This window comes from Rosa chinensis, unplaced genomic scaffold (assembly GCF_002994745.2).
Source record: "Rosa chinensis cultivar Old Blush unplaced genomic scaffold, RchiOBHm-V2 RchiOBHmChr0c15, whole genome shotgun sequence".
NCBI classification, from domain to species: Eukaryota; Viridiplantae; Streptophyta; class Magnoliopsida; order Rosales; family Rosaceae; genus Rosa; species Rosa chinensis.
Window position 1 is genome coordinate 54,045 of NW_020126828.1, and position 14,482 is coordinate 68,526.

A 14,482-nucleotide genomic window follows, 5' to 3' on the forward strand; every position below is an offset into this window, starting at 1 on the left:
CGTTTAAAGTATTAGAATCTGGGTTCTTTAGGCCAACGTTGTTTAAAGATGCTTATGCATATTGTTTAACTTGTGATAGATGCCAAAGAACTGGAAATCTTAGCTCTAGAGATCAAATGCCTTTATCTAATATCATAACTGTTGAAATATTTGATGTCTGGGGTATAGATTTCATGGGACCTTTTCCTTCATCTTTCAGATTTCTCTATATCTTACTTGCTGTGGATTATGTGTCGAAATGGGTGGAGGCAAAAGCCACTCGAACTAATGACTCTAAGGTTGTTGCAGATTTTATCAAGTCTAACATCTTTAGCAGGTTTGGAATGCCTAGAGTTCTCATTAGTGATGGTGGTTCCCACTTTTGCAATCGGACGATTGAGGCTCTCTTGAAGAAGTATGATGTGACACATAAGGTTTCTACACCTTATCATCCCCAAACAAGTGGGCAAGCTGAGGTCTCTAATCGTCAAATCAAGGGGATATTGGAGAAGACCGTGATTCCTAACAGAAAGGATTGGTCCTTGCGTTTGGAGGATGCGTTGTGGGCCTACAGAACTGCATACAAAACTCCCATAGGTATGTCCCATATCGAATTGTCTATGGCAAACCTTGCCATTTACCTGTGGAGTTAGAGCACAAAGCTTGGTGGGCTGTGAAGCAGTTTAACATGGATCTAGATGAGGCTGGGCTTCATAGGAAGCTACAATTGCAAGAGTTAGAGGAGATTAGGAATGATGCTTTCGAAAGTGCCAAGATCTACAAGGAAAAGACTAAGGCCTTCCATGATAAGATGATTCGTAGGAAGACTTTTGTTGTGGGACAGAAAGTTCTTTTATTCCATTCTCGTCTTAAACTCTTTCCAGGTAAACTTCGTTCTCGTTGGATTGGACCTTTTGTTATTACTCATGTGTTTCCTCATGGAGCTGTGCAGATAAAGAGTGAACAAACAGGTAACGAGTTCAAAGTGAATGGCCATCGCCTCAAGCCATACTATGAGACGTTTGTGGAGCATGACGTGGAGGATGTACCCCTCCAAAACGCTCCACAACATGAGGATTAAATGGAGGTACAAGTCTAGGCTGAAAGACTATAAACATTAAGCGCTGCTTGGGAGGCAACCCAATTCAGAAGTAGCTATGAAGGAGTCTACACACGCAGATTTGATTTCTCCTTCGCTATTTCTCCTTCTTTTCACGTTTTCTTTTTGTACTTAGTAGTTATTTTCGTAAATTTCTACCCTATGTGCTTAAGTGTTACATTGCATGCTTATAATTGATTACATTGAGGACAATGCAATATTTAAGTGTGGGGGAAGGGATTTACACTTTTGTTTTGAGTCATATATTGAAAAATAAAAAAAAAATCGAAAAATGTCAAAAATAACAAAAATTTCGTTGCTTTTATTGAGTCATTGAGTCATGTTTTGGGTGAAATAATTTCTTCATCGTAGGCGCATCTATTAAGGTGTGATGTCTAGGTCTGGTTTGGATATGAGAAGTGCTAGCAAAGGGTCTCGTCCCCTGCTAAACAAGTGAGCTGAGCTCCGCCAAAATCATTCCCTTCCTTACCTGGTCACATCCCAAAGGAGTTACCGAAAGGAGAAAGGAAATAACCCTAGTCCCTAGTTAACGTTTGATCTTTTGTCATTTTGTTTTGAGTCCTAGGATGCCCTTTCAACTGTCTAGGATGATTCTATATCTCTGAAATTATGACTAAAAGATGATCACAATATTGAGATGACTTTAAAATGGCATTCTTTGGTTAATTGAGATATATGAAAAATGTGTGCCTTGTAGTGGATATGGATTTCGTGACTTTGGTACAGAATATGAGCATGTTAAGATGAGTTTTGATTCATAAAAACCCATGTGAGATAATTGAGCCCATGTCCCTTTTTCTTGGAGTGATAATTGAAAATATATTCTTATTTTCTTGGCGATGTTTTGATGATCTCATTATTCTTTCATTTGATTGACTACTTGCCATAGATTAAGTTTGATGGACTAGAGAATGCTAGAATTCGCTCTTGTGCTTGTTGAGACGCTTTATCAATACATGGCCCTGATTCTGGAAAGGATAGAGGCAACCTAGGAACTACCACCATTGCCATATAAACCTGTGTCCCTAATTGTGCCCGTCGTGGGACTCCCCTAGATAAACCCCTTTGAGCCTACGTTAAGCCTTTTCTTTCATCACCCTTAAAAATCTTTAACCTAAACCTTAATATAGCTATAACCCTACCCTTTGTTCTAAGAACTTAGTGGAGCTAAATTGAGACTTTACTTGAAGATTTTTGGCGTCCATAATGAAGAATAAGAAGAGGTGAAAGCCAAAGTGTGGGGGTAGACTTGTCCATAAGAGAAAAATACATGAAAAAGCCGAGAAAAGAAAGTGAAAAAGAAAAGATACAGCTAGAAAAAGAAAAAGAAAGAAATATCAATGGATTTTAGTCCCCATACTTGGTGAGTTTGGAGTTTACTTTGAATTGAAGGCCCACTACAGAAAAATTTGGCCTTTGTCCAACTTACTAGAGATCAAAGGAAGTTTAGAGTGAAGTTAGGGCCCAACATGAAGACATTAGGCCTCTTTATAACGCCCCCATGGGATAGTGACGTTTTTGCATACTTGGTGGATTTCTAAAAGTCTCTCTACACCAGCATGAGCTCTGCTAGGTTTTTAGGACACTTTGTTAAATTCCTTACCTTTCGTTTCTTTAAACCTTGAGCCATGGCCCCATTACAACCCTTGATAAGACCTTCTTGATCCTTAAGATGGGACAGCCTTTGATGTGGAGATGAGTTACAAGAGTTGAACCTATGGCTTGGGTCCATCTGTGCAAGTAGTTGATATATTTCATGAGATCTTTAAAAGAAAAATTTATACATGTGCTTTCGTTTCTTACATTATGTGATATACTTGCTATCTGATGTCGCTTTTGAGAGCGACCAATTTAACCCTGAAATGTCATTAGTAGTATAAAGTAAATAGGGATCGTTCTATTCCGGGGATTGAGGGTACACCTGTCATTGTCAAACAATTAAACAATTAAAATTAAAACAAAGTATAATATTTACAAAAATATAACAAAATATATACATATTTACGAAAAAGGGGGGATTTTTGATTTTTGGTTTTCTAGTTTTAAACTAAGTTAAGAAAATAATTAAAATGCAAAAACATAAAAATATAAATGGGATGCAAGAACAAAGATCAAATTCGAAACTCATGATTAAAATTGATTCAAGTTCATCATTGTTCATCATAGTCATGCAAGAGGAGTTGATCATTGATGCGCCTGAAAGCAAGCGCATAATTTAACCCTAAAATATCATAGTAGTATAAGCAAGTAGGGATCGTTCTATTCCGGGGATTGAGGGTACACCTGTCATTGTCAAACAATTAAACAATTAAAATTAAAACAAAGTATAATATTCACAAAGATATTCACAAGTATAAACATTATTTACGAAAAAGGGGGGTTTTGGTTTTTTTTTTTTTTCGAAAATAAAACTAAGTAAACAAAACAATTAAAATGCAAAAACATAAACATACGAATGGAATGAGAGAACAAAGATCAAAACCGAAACATATGATTAAAATCAATTCAAACCCTAATATTGTTCATCTAAGTCATGAGAAAGGAGTTGATCATGTGAAACATTCGAAAGCAAATGAATTCCCATTTTTTACTTTTCAATGCTAATTAACCTAAGCGAAAGCACCTAGATTAATCCTATCAAATATGCAATCAAACCCTAGAAAGCTAGTCAATCATGTCATGTTTAACGCATTAAGCACCTAGAAAGGCTATCAACTCAAATGTGCAACTTAGTATGAAAAAGTCCACCTAATTGCAATCTTCTTTGATTAAATTCGATTTTTGTACAAAACCTTTACTACTTTGATTTAAGTTTACACAAAACGAAAAGTCGATTTCATGTTCTTAAACCTAGCACCAATTATATCAAAACCCTAAGTGTTTGCAACCACATAAGATTAAAATATAAAAGTTATCTATAGAGCAAATTTAATCAAACACTCACACAAAAGCAACCATAAATCACAATATATGAATCTGAAAATCAACAATTAATCATAAAATTTCAGAAACCAACAATTGTTCAAACATATGTGTCAACTAGGGCATAACCAACGAAAATTACAAAGCAAAGGTTACAAGGAGAATCGGATTACACCGTGATGAAGATGAGATGAATGAAGTGATGAATGGTCTCTTGAATTTCGAAAGCAATCTTCAAGGATGGTGATGGATGATGTGCACGGCTTGACCTCTTCTTCCTTGGCCTTGCTTGAACTTCGTGGTTGCCCTAGAGGATGGAGAAGAACACGGCTAAGCTAGAGAGAGTTTTCTGGTTTTTTCTTCAAAGTGTAAAACGTAAAAATGGGAACTCCCAAACGTTGAGAAGAGGGGAGATTATATAGGGGACGTCCTCCTTGCTCTCCAAGCCGTGTAAACCTTATGGAATTAATCTGAAAATTCCACATAATTTCCTCCAATAACATCTTGCCAAATAAGCCCTATGAGGTGGTTCAACCAATCACAAAATTCCATTTAATTCCCTAGAAATATTGCCGAAATTCCTTGAGATTATTTCTGATTTTTCTTGTTTAATTTCGGCCAAACTTCCTTTAGGAATTCTAGGGATGAATCTAGACTTCTTTTGAGCTTTTCTTGGTCTCCACCTTTTTCTCTTTCCTTTTATTTCTCCCTTGAATATCTCCTTGCCGAATTCTCTAGGGTTTCTTCTTTAATTCACGGCAATTCCTTCTTTTCCTCTTGGAATTCCACGGCAATAATATCTCTAGGGTTTATCTCCAAGTATTTTCTTTCCATAAAAATAGCCCTAGAAAATCTCCCTAGAAAATCTCTTCTTATTTTCTGATTTTTAACGCCAACTTCCTTGTTTCTCTCTTGCTTTGGACGGCAATGATGCGGCTGAAACAGCCTCACAATTTAACCCTGCAAAATGTAGTTTTCAGTATAGGATAAGCAGGGATCGTTCAGTCCGGGGATTGTAGGGTACACCTACACAAAAAGGTCAATTAACAAATAAAAGAATAAAATGGGGGGTTTTGAAAGTTGGTTTCTAATCTACTTAAAATAAAAACAAAACAAATAAAATTATCTACAATGATCGACTTCCCTAACCTAGACCAATACCACTCAGAAATTACTAAGTGTAAAAACAGAAAATCCATTTCAACATGCTACAAAAATGTGCCCATCTTATATGCCTAGATAAGAGCTCAAATGGAAAGCCTCAGCGGATCAATCCATTTATCTGATTCGTTCTAATGTAGGCTTGGATCGGAAAAGTCCTTACTAAGCCTAATACTACTAATTTTCGAAAACACTCAGCGTAATTCTCTTAACTAGTAGTATTATCTAACCCTCGAATCAACTCACACGTGCAAATTAACCATTAGACATAGAATTTAACACGTAATTTCCAGAATCGTTTAACCATTGAACATAGTTTTTACCACTTTTTAGAACTAATTGCTACTTGTTTAACTCAGTGCCTTAACAAATAACAATTACTCTTGGCAAATTAAGAAAACACACAAGAACTCTCACCATTATTCTAGCATGCAAACTTATTAACCTAACTCTGAAAATTACCTAAACACGTAAAAGGGCACAAGATTGTAACATGCATCATAAAAGAATTCTCGAAATTAACTCAATAATAAACTGAAAATCTCAAAAATATTAATAAAAATATTCTGAAAATTCCATGTCTCCAATTACACAACTCGCAAATTGAAACACACAAAACCGAAACAAAAATTATAAGTAGAGTCATAGTTACACTTTGAAGCTTTCCTCAGCGGCTTAGTGATAGGAGCATTTTAATGCGACGTTTTACTTGCTTTTCCCTGCATTTTCTGCGTTATTTCCTTAATAAAACCCTGTTTAGGAAAGTTTCCATTCTTTGATTGGGAAAGTTCCTATTTGTAGAAAGTTTCTATTTTTGTAGTTTTTATTTATCATTTTAGTAAGTTTCCACTTTTAGTAGTTTCTATTTTTCTTACTAGTTTCTATTTTCAGGTCCTTGTCACAAATGAGCAGAAATGAAGAAAAGAAGTTTTCCTAGTCCAACCAGGAAACCCGGTCCAGAAAAGGAAAGCTTGCCAAAACAAGACTCTTGAGCCAACCATGAATGGAGATCGAATTAATAAAGTGACATGGCATGAGAGAAGCTTCTTGAAGACTCTAGATGATGACATGGCATAAAGGTGACGCATGGAGGCCCAAAGACTCTCAAGACTTGTTGGATTTTCGGCTACTTGGATAAAAGCCCACAAAGGCCCATGGAACTAGGGTTTGTGACGCAAACCCTAGCCCTAAAGATGTTTTGCCGTGAAATCCTAGAGAGAAACAATGAAGATGACGTGGAAAATCAGGAAATAATAAGAAGATTTTGGTGGAGATTTTCTAGGGAGATTTTCTTGGAATGAGATATTCTTGGAAGAGTTATCTTGAGCCTTTGCCGTTTAAAGAGAGAGAGAAGCTAGGGATTGCCGTGAGAAATACAAGGAAGGAGAGAGAATTGCCGTGTGAATCAAGAAGTAAACAAAGAGATTTCGGGCTTCCTAGAGAGTTTTAAGGAAAGAGAAAAAGGTGGAGACCAAGAAAAGCTTAAATGGAGTCTAGATTCATTCCTAGAATTCCTAAAGGAAGTTGGCCGAAATTAAACAAGAAAAATCAGAAATTATCTCAAGGAATTTCGGCAAGATTATTTAGGGAATTAATTCTGGAATTTTGTGATTGGTTGCACCACCTCATAGGGCTTATGTGGCACGAAATCATTGGAGGAAATTATGTGGAGGAAGCAAGCTATTGCCGTGAGTTTCTCTAGGGTTTTACACGGCTTGAAGACCTAGAAGCCGTCCCCTATATATTCCTCTCTTCTCTCAACGTCAAGGAGTTCCTAGTTCCATTTTTTACGTTCTACACTTGAGAAATAATTCAGAAAACTCTCTAGCTTAGCCGTGCTCCTCTCCATCCTCTAGGGCAACCACGAAGTGCAAGCAAGGCCAAGGAAGAAGAAGACAAGCCGTGCATACCATCCACCCTCCACCTTGAAGATTGCTTTCGAAATTCAAGAGACCACATCATCACTTCATCCATCTCATCTTCATCACGGTGTAATCCGATTCTCCTTGTACCTTTGCTTTGTAATTTTCGTTGGTTTGCCTTAGTTGACACTTATGTATGAACAAGTATTGATTTCTGAAATTTTATGATTAATTGTTAATTTTCAGATTCATATATTGTGATTTATGGTTGCTTTTATGTAAGTGTTTGATTGAATTTGCATGATAGAAATCGTTTGTATGATAATCTTGAATGGTTCGAAACATTTAGGGTTTTTATGTGAATGTTGCTACGAATTTGAGAACATGAATCAACTTTTTGGTTTTGTGTTCTTGAATCAACAAGTAGTAAAGGTTTTGTACAAAAACCGAAATTTAATCAAAGGAGATTGCAATTAGGTGAACTTTTTCATACTAAGTTGCACATTTGAATTGATAGCCTTTCTAGATGCTTAATGCGTTGAACATGACATGATTGACTAGCTTTCTAGGGTTTGATTGCATGTTTGATAGAATTAATCTAGGTGCTTTCACTTAGGTTAATTAGCATTGAAAGTAAAATATGGGAAATTGTTTGCTTAGAACGTTTCACATGATCAATTCCTCTTGCATGACTATGATGAACAATGATGAACTTGAATTAACTTTGATTATAAATTTCGATTTAATCTTTGTTCGTGCATTTCATTTGCATTTTTATGTTTTTGCATTTTAATTGTTTTCTTTACTTAGTCTAATTTCCGAAAATCAAAACCAAAAATCCCCCTAATTTCGTAAATATGTATATATTTTGTTATTTTTGTAAATATTACACTTTGTTTTAATTTTAATTGTTTAATTGTTTGATAATGACAGGTGTACCCTCAATCCCCGGAATAGAACGATCCCTATTTACTTTATACTACTAATGACATTTCAGGGTTAAATTGGTCGCTCAACAAAAGCGACATCAATTTTTGGCGCCGTTGCCGGGGATTCAAAAATCATTTGCCATATTGTGAATATGTGTTTTGTTTATATTGTGACCGAAAAAAAAAAAAAAAAAAAAAAAATTTACTTGTTAATTATTTGTAATTGTCGAAAATTAGTTAATTAATTACTTAGGTTGTTATTTATATTGTTGAATAACAAATTTTATTGTAAGTTGTAAATTAAAGAAGGAATAGGTGAAGTCGTGTTTATTAATATTGGCCTAAACCCTTATTGGTACCTAGTTCAGGTCCCTTAAGGTTGAGGGCGGCCTTTATTAACATTCATTGAACTGTCTTCACACTTAGGACCTTTTTCATCCAAGTAAGTATAGCCTATGTGGGATGGTGTCTAGGAAAGGGGACAACGTTCATAACGGTTCTTGGATTCAGAAGTGCATGCAAATGGGCCTAAACCACAATGTGGGAGTAGCTCATGCCAAAATGGATCCTACCTCTTGTGTTCGTCCTCCCCTACCTGGCCATTTCAGTAAGGTTGCCCAAAGGATGTAGGAGGGACTTAGTGTCTTGACAATATACTTGGGCCGCACGTCCTCTTGATTTACCGCTTGGAATTGAATTTGAAATCAATGATATATATAACAAATGAGAATATTGTGATTCACTAAGGTATATTGGATTAAACATAGTCTTGAAAAGGGTAGCTGTTTCAGTCCCATTGCACATCGAGACTCCCTGTTCCCGTACCTAAGTGTTGAAAATAATTGTAAAAAAAAATAGAAAGATTTGTAAGTATTTTCGTACAAAGAAAAAAAAAAAAAAAAAAAAAAAAAAAAAAGAAAAAAAGAAAAGGAAAAAATTGTGTGACGTTGTTGTTGTCTGTTTGAAAGTTTGTGTAAAATGTGTCTAATCTTGTTAAACAAAAGAAATGTAAAGAATTAATTGTAAATATTGTTAACGTCTTGATTGTTATAAGTGTGTAAAATCGTATGAGTAGATAAGGGCCCTTTTGTTAATATTGGCCTTAACCCTTCATTAGTGCCTTTCTAAGGTCTTATGAGGTTGAGGGCGGCTTTTATTAGCATTTGGAGAACTGTCTAACACATGAGTTCTTTTCAAGCTGAGTAAGGGCATATAGGTGGTGTCTAGGTTGAGACCCTGGGTGATGGGTTCAAATTGGATCTCAGAGATACTATAGACTGTGCGTAAACCACAATGTGGGAGTAGCCGATAGGGGCCTAAACCTCAATGAGGGAGTAGCCTCCGTAGTGTCACCAAAATGAGTCCTCCCTCTCACTTATCTCTTAATCTGGCCATCTAGCCTTCTGAAACAAAGGAAAGCGACTTATGTCTAGACGACTATCCCTAGATCGTATCTCACCAATAGTAGTGGTTTCTATTGGGCTCGACTTACAACTTGTAATCAATTGAGATATTAACTTTATTTTGTAAAGATAATAAGATACTTGAACATAACCTCCACTTGTAAATTGTGTTGTTTGTACATTTTATACTTGTATAAACTTCTTACGTGGTTTATTTGTGAAAAGATTGTGGATAGTTTGTAATTTATACTCTATTTATACTTGTATAAAACGTCAATAGTAAAGTCGTGAATAGTAACTTGTGAATAGTGACTCGTGAATAGTAAGGTTGATGTATAAATCACTAATTTGTAATTAACTCACTTTATACTTTGCTAACTTCTTTGAATTTTGATGACGTTCAGGATTCCTATGAATGACCGAGCCTTTTAGATCCTCTACACTAAAGGAAATCGAAGCAAGGCTCGCTCGCTTGAAGGGTCCTTCACTTCTTGAGCACACAAGCCCTTCCCCTTCAACATACAGAGAGTACACATTTAACGAGCAAGGGAAGCGGACTTACTTTTCTGAGGAGTCTACATCACCTACACCAAGTCCATCTCCTCCTTCACGTCACCTTCACCTGTGATTTCGTCCAACTCTACACCACCACCTTCACCACCACCTGAAGAAGTCGAAGAAGAGAGAATGGCATCTATTAGGGAACTCTCCACCGCAACTGTTGAAGGAGGACCTCCTACAGGCATAGTATACCCTGCCCCTGCAGCTGGAAGACAAGCAGAGTTTGAGCTTAAGAGTGGACTGTTGCACAAGCTCCCTATCTTCCATGGCCTTAATATGGAGGATGCTAACAAGCATGTCAGAGAATTCAATCTGTTTGTGCAAACATGCAACCACAAGGGGCAGATGAGAATCTTCTGAAGATGAGAGCATTTCCATTCTCTCTAGCTGATAGAGCCAAGGATTGGCTATATGAACTTCCTGCAGGACGTATCACATCATGGGAAACAATGAGAAAGGCCTTCTTGGAGAAATACTTCCAGCTTCTAAGGTCATCACACTTAGAAAGAAGCTCAGTGGAATAGAGCAAGCCCATGATGAGTCCTATGCTGCTTACTATGAGAGGTTCAATTCCTTACTTGCACAATGTCCTCAACATCAGATGAAGGATGAGACCCTACTCACATGTTTCTATGAAGGACTCTTACCCTTGGAAAGACAAATGTTGGATGCTGCAGCTGGAGGAGCTTTCGTGGATAAGTCACCTGCAGTTGGGAAGGAGCTTATAGCTAATCGTGCCTTGAACTCCCAACAATATGAGGGGGTAGGACACTCTATTCGTAGGGTGCATGAGATGAGCAAGAATACTGCCATTGAAGACCAACTGAGTAAGCTTACTCTACTCATGAATCAAGTGGTAAGTTCCAAGGGACCAAGTGCAACAATAGCTTGTGGAGTATGCTCTATGCAAGGGCATGTTACAGATCAGTGCCCTCAACTCAATGAGAATGGAGGATGGGAATCTGCAAATGCTATTGGAGGGTATCAAGGAGGATATCAAGGAGGACCTCAACGTCCTAGACATGACCCTTACTCCAATACTTATAACCCAGGATGGAGGGACCATCCCAACTTCAAGTGGACCAACAATGATAATGTTCAGAATCCTCTTGGTGGGAACTTCCAACGTCCTCAAGGGCCTTCATTCCAAGGATCATCTTTTCAAAGGCCCTACATGCCTCCTCCTCAACAGAACTCAGGACCTTCAATGTCTCACTATGACAAAACGTTGGAAGCCTTGACAAGTTCCACCCAAGCCTTGACAAACTCTACTCAAGCTTTGATTCAAGGACAACAGACCCACACTAAGGATATTGCAGATCTTAAGAAGCAGATGGGCCAAGTTGTGGACTTCATGAGCAAGATTCATGAGACTGGGAAGCTTCCTAGTGGCACAATACCTAACCCTAAGGGTAATGTGGAGAATGCATCAGTTGTGACTACGAGGAGTGGAAGACCATTGGTGGATCCACCCAAGCAACCCAAGAAGGTCCAAATGAGCATAGAGATTGAGGAAGACCAAGAGCCCACCAAGTTGGGTGTTGAGAAGGACCCTGCAACGTCAAAGGAAGAGACCAAGGCATCCTCATCTTTAAAGGCAAACCGGAAATCAAAGGTAATAATTCTAACCTATCGATTCGGTTATTGCTAACCCTTCTTCTTCTTGCATGCCCTTCCCACGCAGGTTTGCCCAATCTAAGAAGGATGAAAGTGACCAAGCCATCTTGGAAACTTTCAAGAAGGTGCAAGTAAACCTACCCCTCCTAGAGGCCATCAAGCAAGTCCCTAAGTATGCCAAGTTCCTCAAAGAGCTTTGCACTACTAGGAGAGTAAACCGTGAAAAGGAGGTGGTAAAGGTAAGTGAGAATGTCTCTGCCCTGATTCAGAGAAAGATTCCTCCAAAGTGTAAGGATCCTGGAAGCTTTACTATTCCGTGTACTATTGGTAACTCTAGATTTAAGAATGCTATGCTAGACCTAGGTGCATCTGTTAATGTTATGCCCTATTCAGTTTATGAAACCCTAGGTCTAGGGGAACTTAAATCTGACAATGTTATCATTCAGTTAGCTGACAGATCCAATGCATACCCTAGAGGTTTGTTGGAGGATGTACTTGTACAGGTTAACCATCTTATCTTCCCAGCTGATTTTTATGTATTGGAAATGGAGGACTCCCCTGTAAGTTCCACTCCATTGCTTTTGGGACGTCCTTTCTTAAGGACAGCTAGGACGAAGATTGATGTGTATGAAGGCTCTCTTACAATGGAGTTCGATGGTGACATTATTGGCTTTAACATCTTTGAAGCCATGAGGTATCCCCTAGAGGTTAATGATTGTTTTTCTGCTGACATTTTGGATGAACTTGCGCAGAAAATGTTTGATGTTATGCATGAGGATACCCTAGTCACTACCCTTGAGAGTGGGGTAGGCTATACAAAGGAAGGCGTCACCATCCCAGAGGACAAGTTGAAAGACACTTGTGAGGAGAAAATCATTGAAAACGTCTCCTTCCTTGAGGCATCACCCTTCATAGGTAAGTCTGTTTCTCCCTTGTCCATTCAGTTATCCACTAACAAGACTTTACCTTCAGTGGTCCAGGCCCCAGAACTTGAGCTAAAACCTCTTCCAGACCATTTGAAGTATGCTACTTAGGGGACAAGGAGACCTTACCAGTGATTGTGTCCTCTGCACTAACGACTCCACAAGAAGAGAAGTTGGTGGACATGTTGAAGCAACACAAGACCGCCATAGGATGGACATTGGCGGACATCAAGGGAATCAGCCCTACAACTTGCGTCCATAGGATACTTCTGGAGGAGGGTCTAAACCTACTAGAGAGGCTCAACGTCGTCTCAACCCTCCAATGATGGAAGTAGTGAAGAAGGAGGTTATCAAACTCCTTGATTGTGGGGTGATCTACCCTATTTCAGACTCCAAGTGGGTCTCCCCAGTTCAGGTCGTGCCCAAGAAGTCTGGGATCACTGTGGTAAAGAATGCTGATAACGAACTGGTGCCCCAAAGGACAGTCACAGCCACAGAGTGTGCATTGACTATAGGAGGCTCAACGCAACTACAAGGAAAGACCACTTTCCTCTGCCATTCATTGATCAGATGCTTGAGCGCCTAGCTGGACATGACTACTATTGTTTTCTGGATGGATATTCTGGTTACAACCAGATTGCAATTGCAAATGAAGATCAAGAGAAGACAACCTTCACTTGCCCCTTTGGAACATTTGCCTATAGACGTATGCCCTTCGGACTTTGCAACGCTCCAGGTACGTTTCAGAGATGTATGGTAAGTATCTTTTCAGATTATATTGAGAAAATCATAGAGGTATTCATGGATGACTTTTCAGTTTTTGGAAAAATTTTGATGATTGTCTTAATAATCTGGAAATAATTCTGAAACGATGCATGGAAACTAACCTTGTCTTAAACTGGGAAAAATGTCATTTTATGGTTAAGCAAGGAATAGTTCTAGGACATATTGTCTCTGCTAGGGGTATAGAGGTTGATAAAGCCAAGGTTGATATGTGCGTCACTTACCCTCTCCCACTTCTGTGAGAGAGATTCGTTCTTTCCTTGGCCATGCAGGTTTTTATAGGAGGTTCATCAAGGACTTCTCTCAGATTTCGAGACCCTTATGTCAACTACTCCAGAAGGATGTGCCCTTCCACTTTGACAAGGAGTGTCAAGAAGCTTTTGACAAGCTTAAGGAGTTGTTGACATCTGCCCCCATCATGTTACCTCCAGACTGGTCCTTGCCCTTTGAGTTAATGTGTGATGCCTCTGACTACGCAGTTGGAGCCGTTTTGGGACAAAGGAAGGAAAAGCTGCCCTATGCCATCTACTACGCCTCAAGGACTCTCAATGATGCACAAATGAATTACTCCACCACAGAGAAAGAGCTCCTTGCAGTTGTCTTTGCCCTTGAGAAGTTTCGCTCTTACTTACTTGGTACCAAAGTTACTATCTTTACTGACCATGCAGCTTTGAAATACTTGATGACCAAGAAGGAGGCGAAACCAAGGCTTATCAGATGGATCCTACTCTTGCAAGAGTTTGATGTGGAAATCAAGGACAAGAAGGGTAGTGAAAACGTGGTAGCTGATCATTTGAGTCGCTTGGTTCATGAAGAAGACCATCTCCCTCTGGTGGAGACATTTCCAGATGAGCAGCTCTTTGGACTTCAGGTAAGTGAACCATGGTATGCAGACATTGTGAATTATATTGTGTCTAGAAAGATTCCTGATACCATGTCACGTGCTCATAGGATAGGCTAAGAAAATTGTTAAGCAATATGTTTGGGATGAACCTTATTTATGGAAATATTGCCCTGATCAACTGATTAGGAGATGTGTGCCTGAACATGAACAAATGCCATACTTTCTTTTTGCCATTCTAAAGCATGTGGGGGACACTTTGGGTCTAAGAAGACTGCATTTAAGGTACTAGAGTCTGGGTTCTATTGGCCAACATTGTTTAGGGATGCACATGCCTATTGTATAACTTGTGATAAGTGCCAAAGAACAGGAAACCTAGGT

General features: G+C 38.5%; 1 pseudogene; it reads left to right on the forward strand.

Annotated features, from left to right (window-relative positions):
* Positions 1–13,966, forward strand: part of LOC112181243 — a 59,411-nt pseudogene extending 45,445 nt beyond the window's left edge.
* The last annotated feature ends 516 nt before the right edge of the window (positions 13,967–14,482 follow it).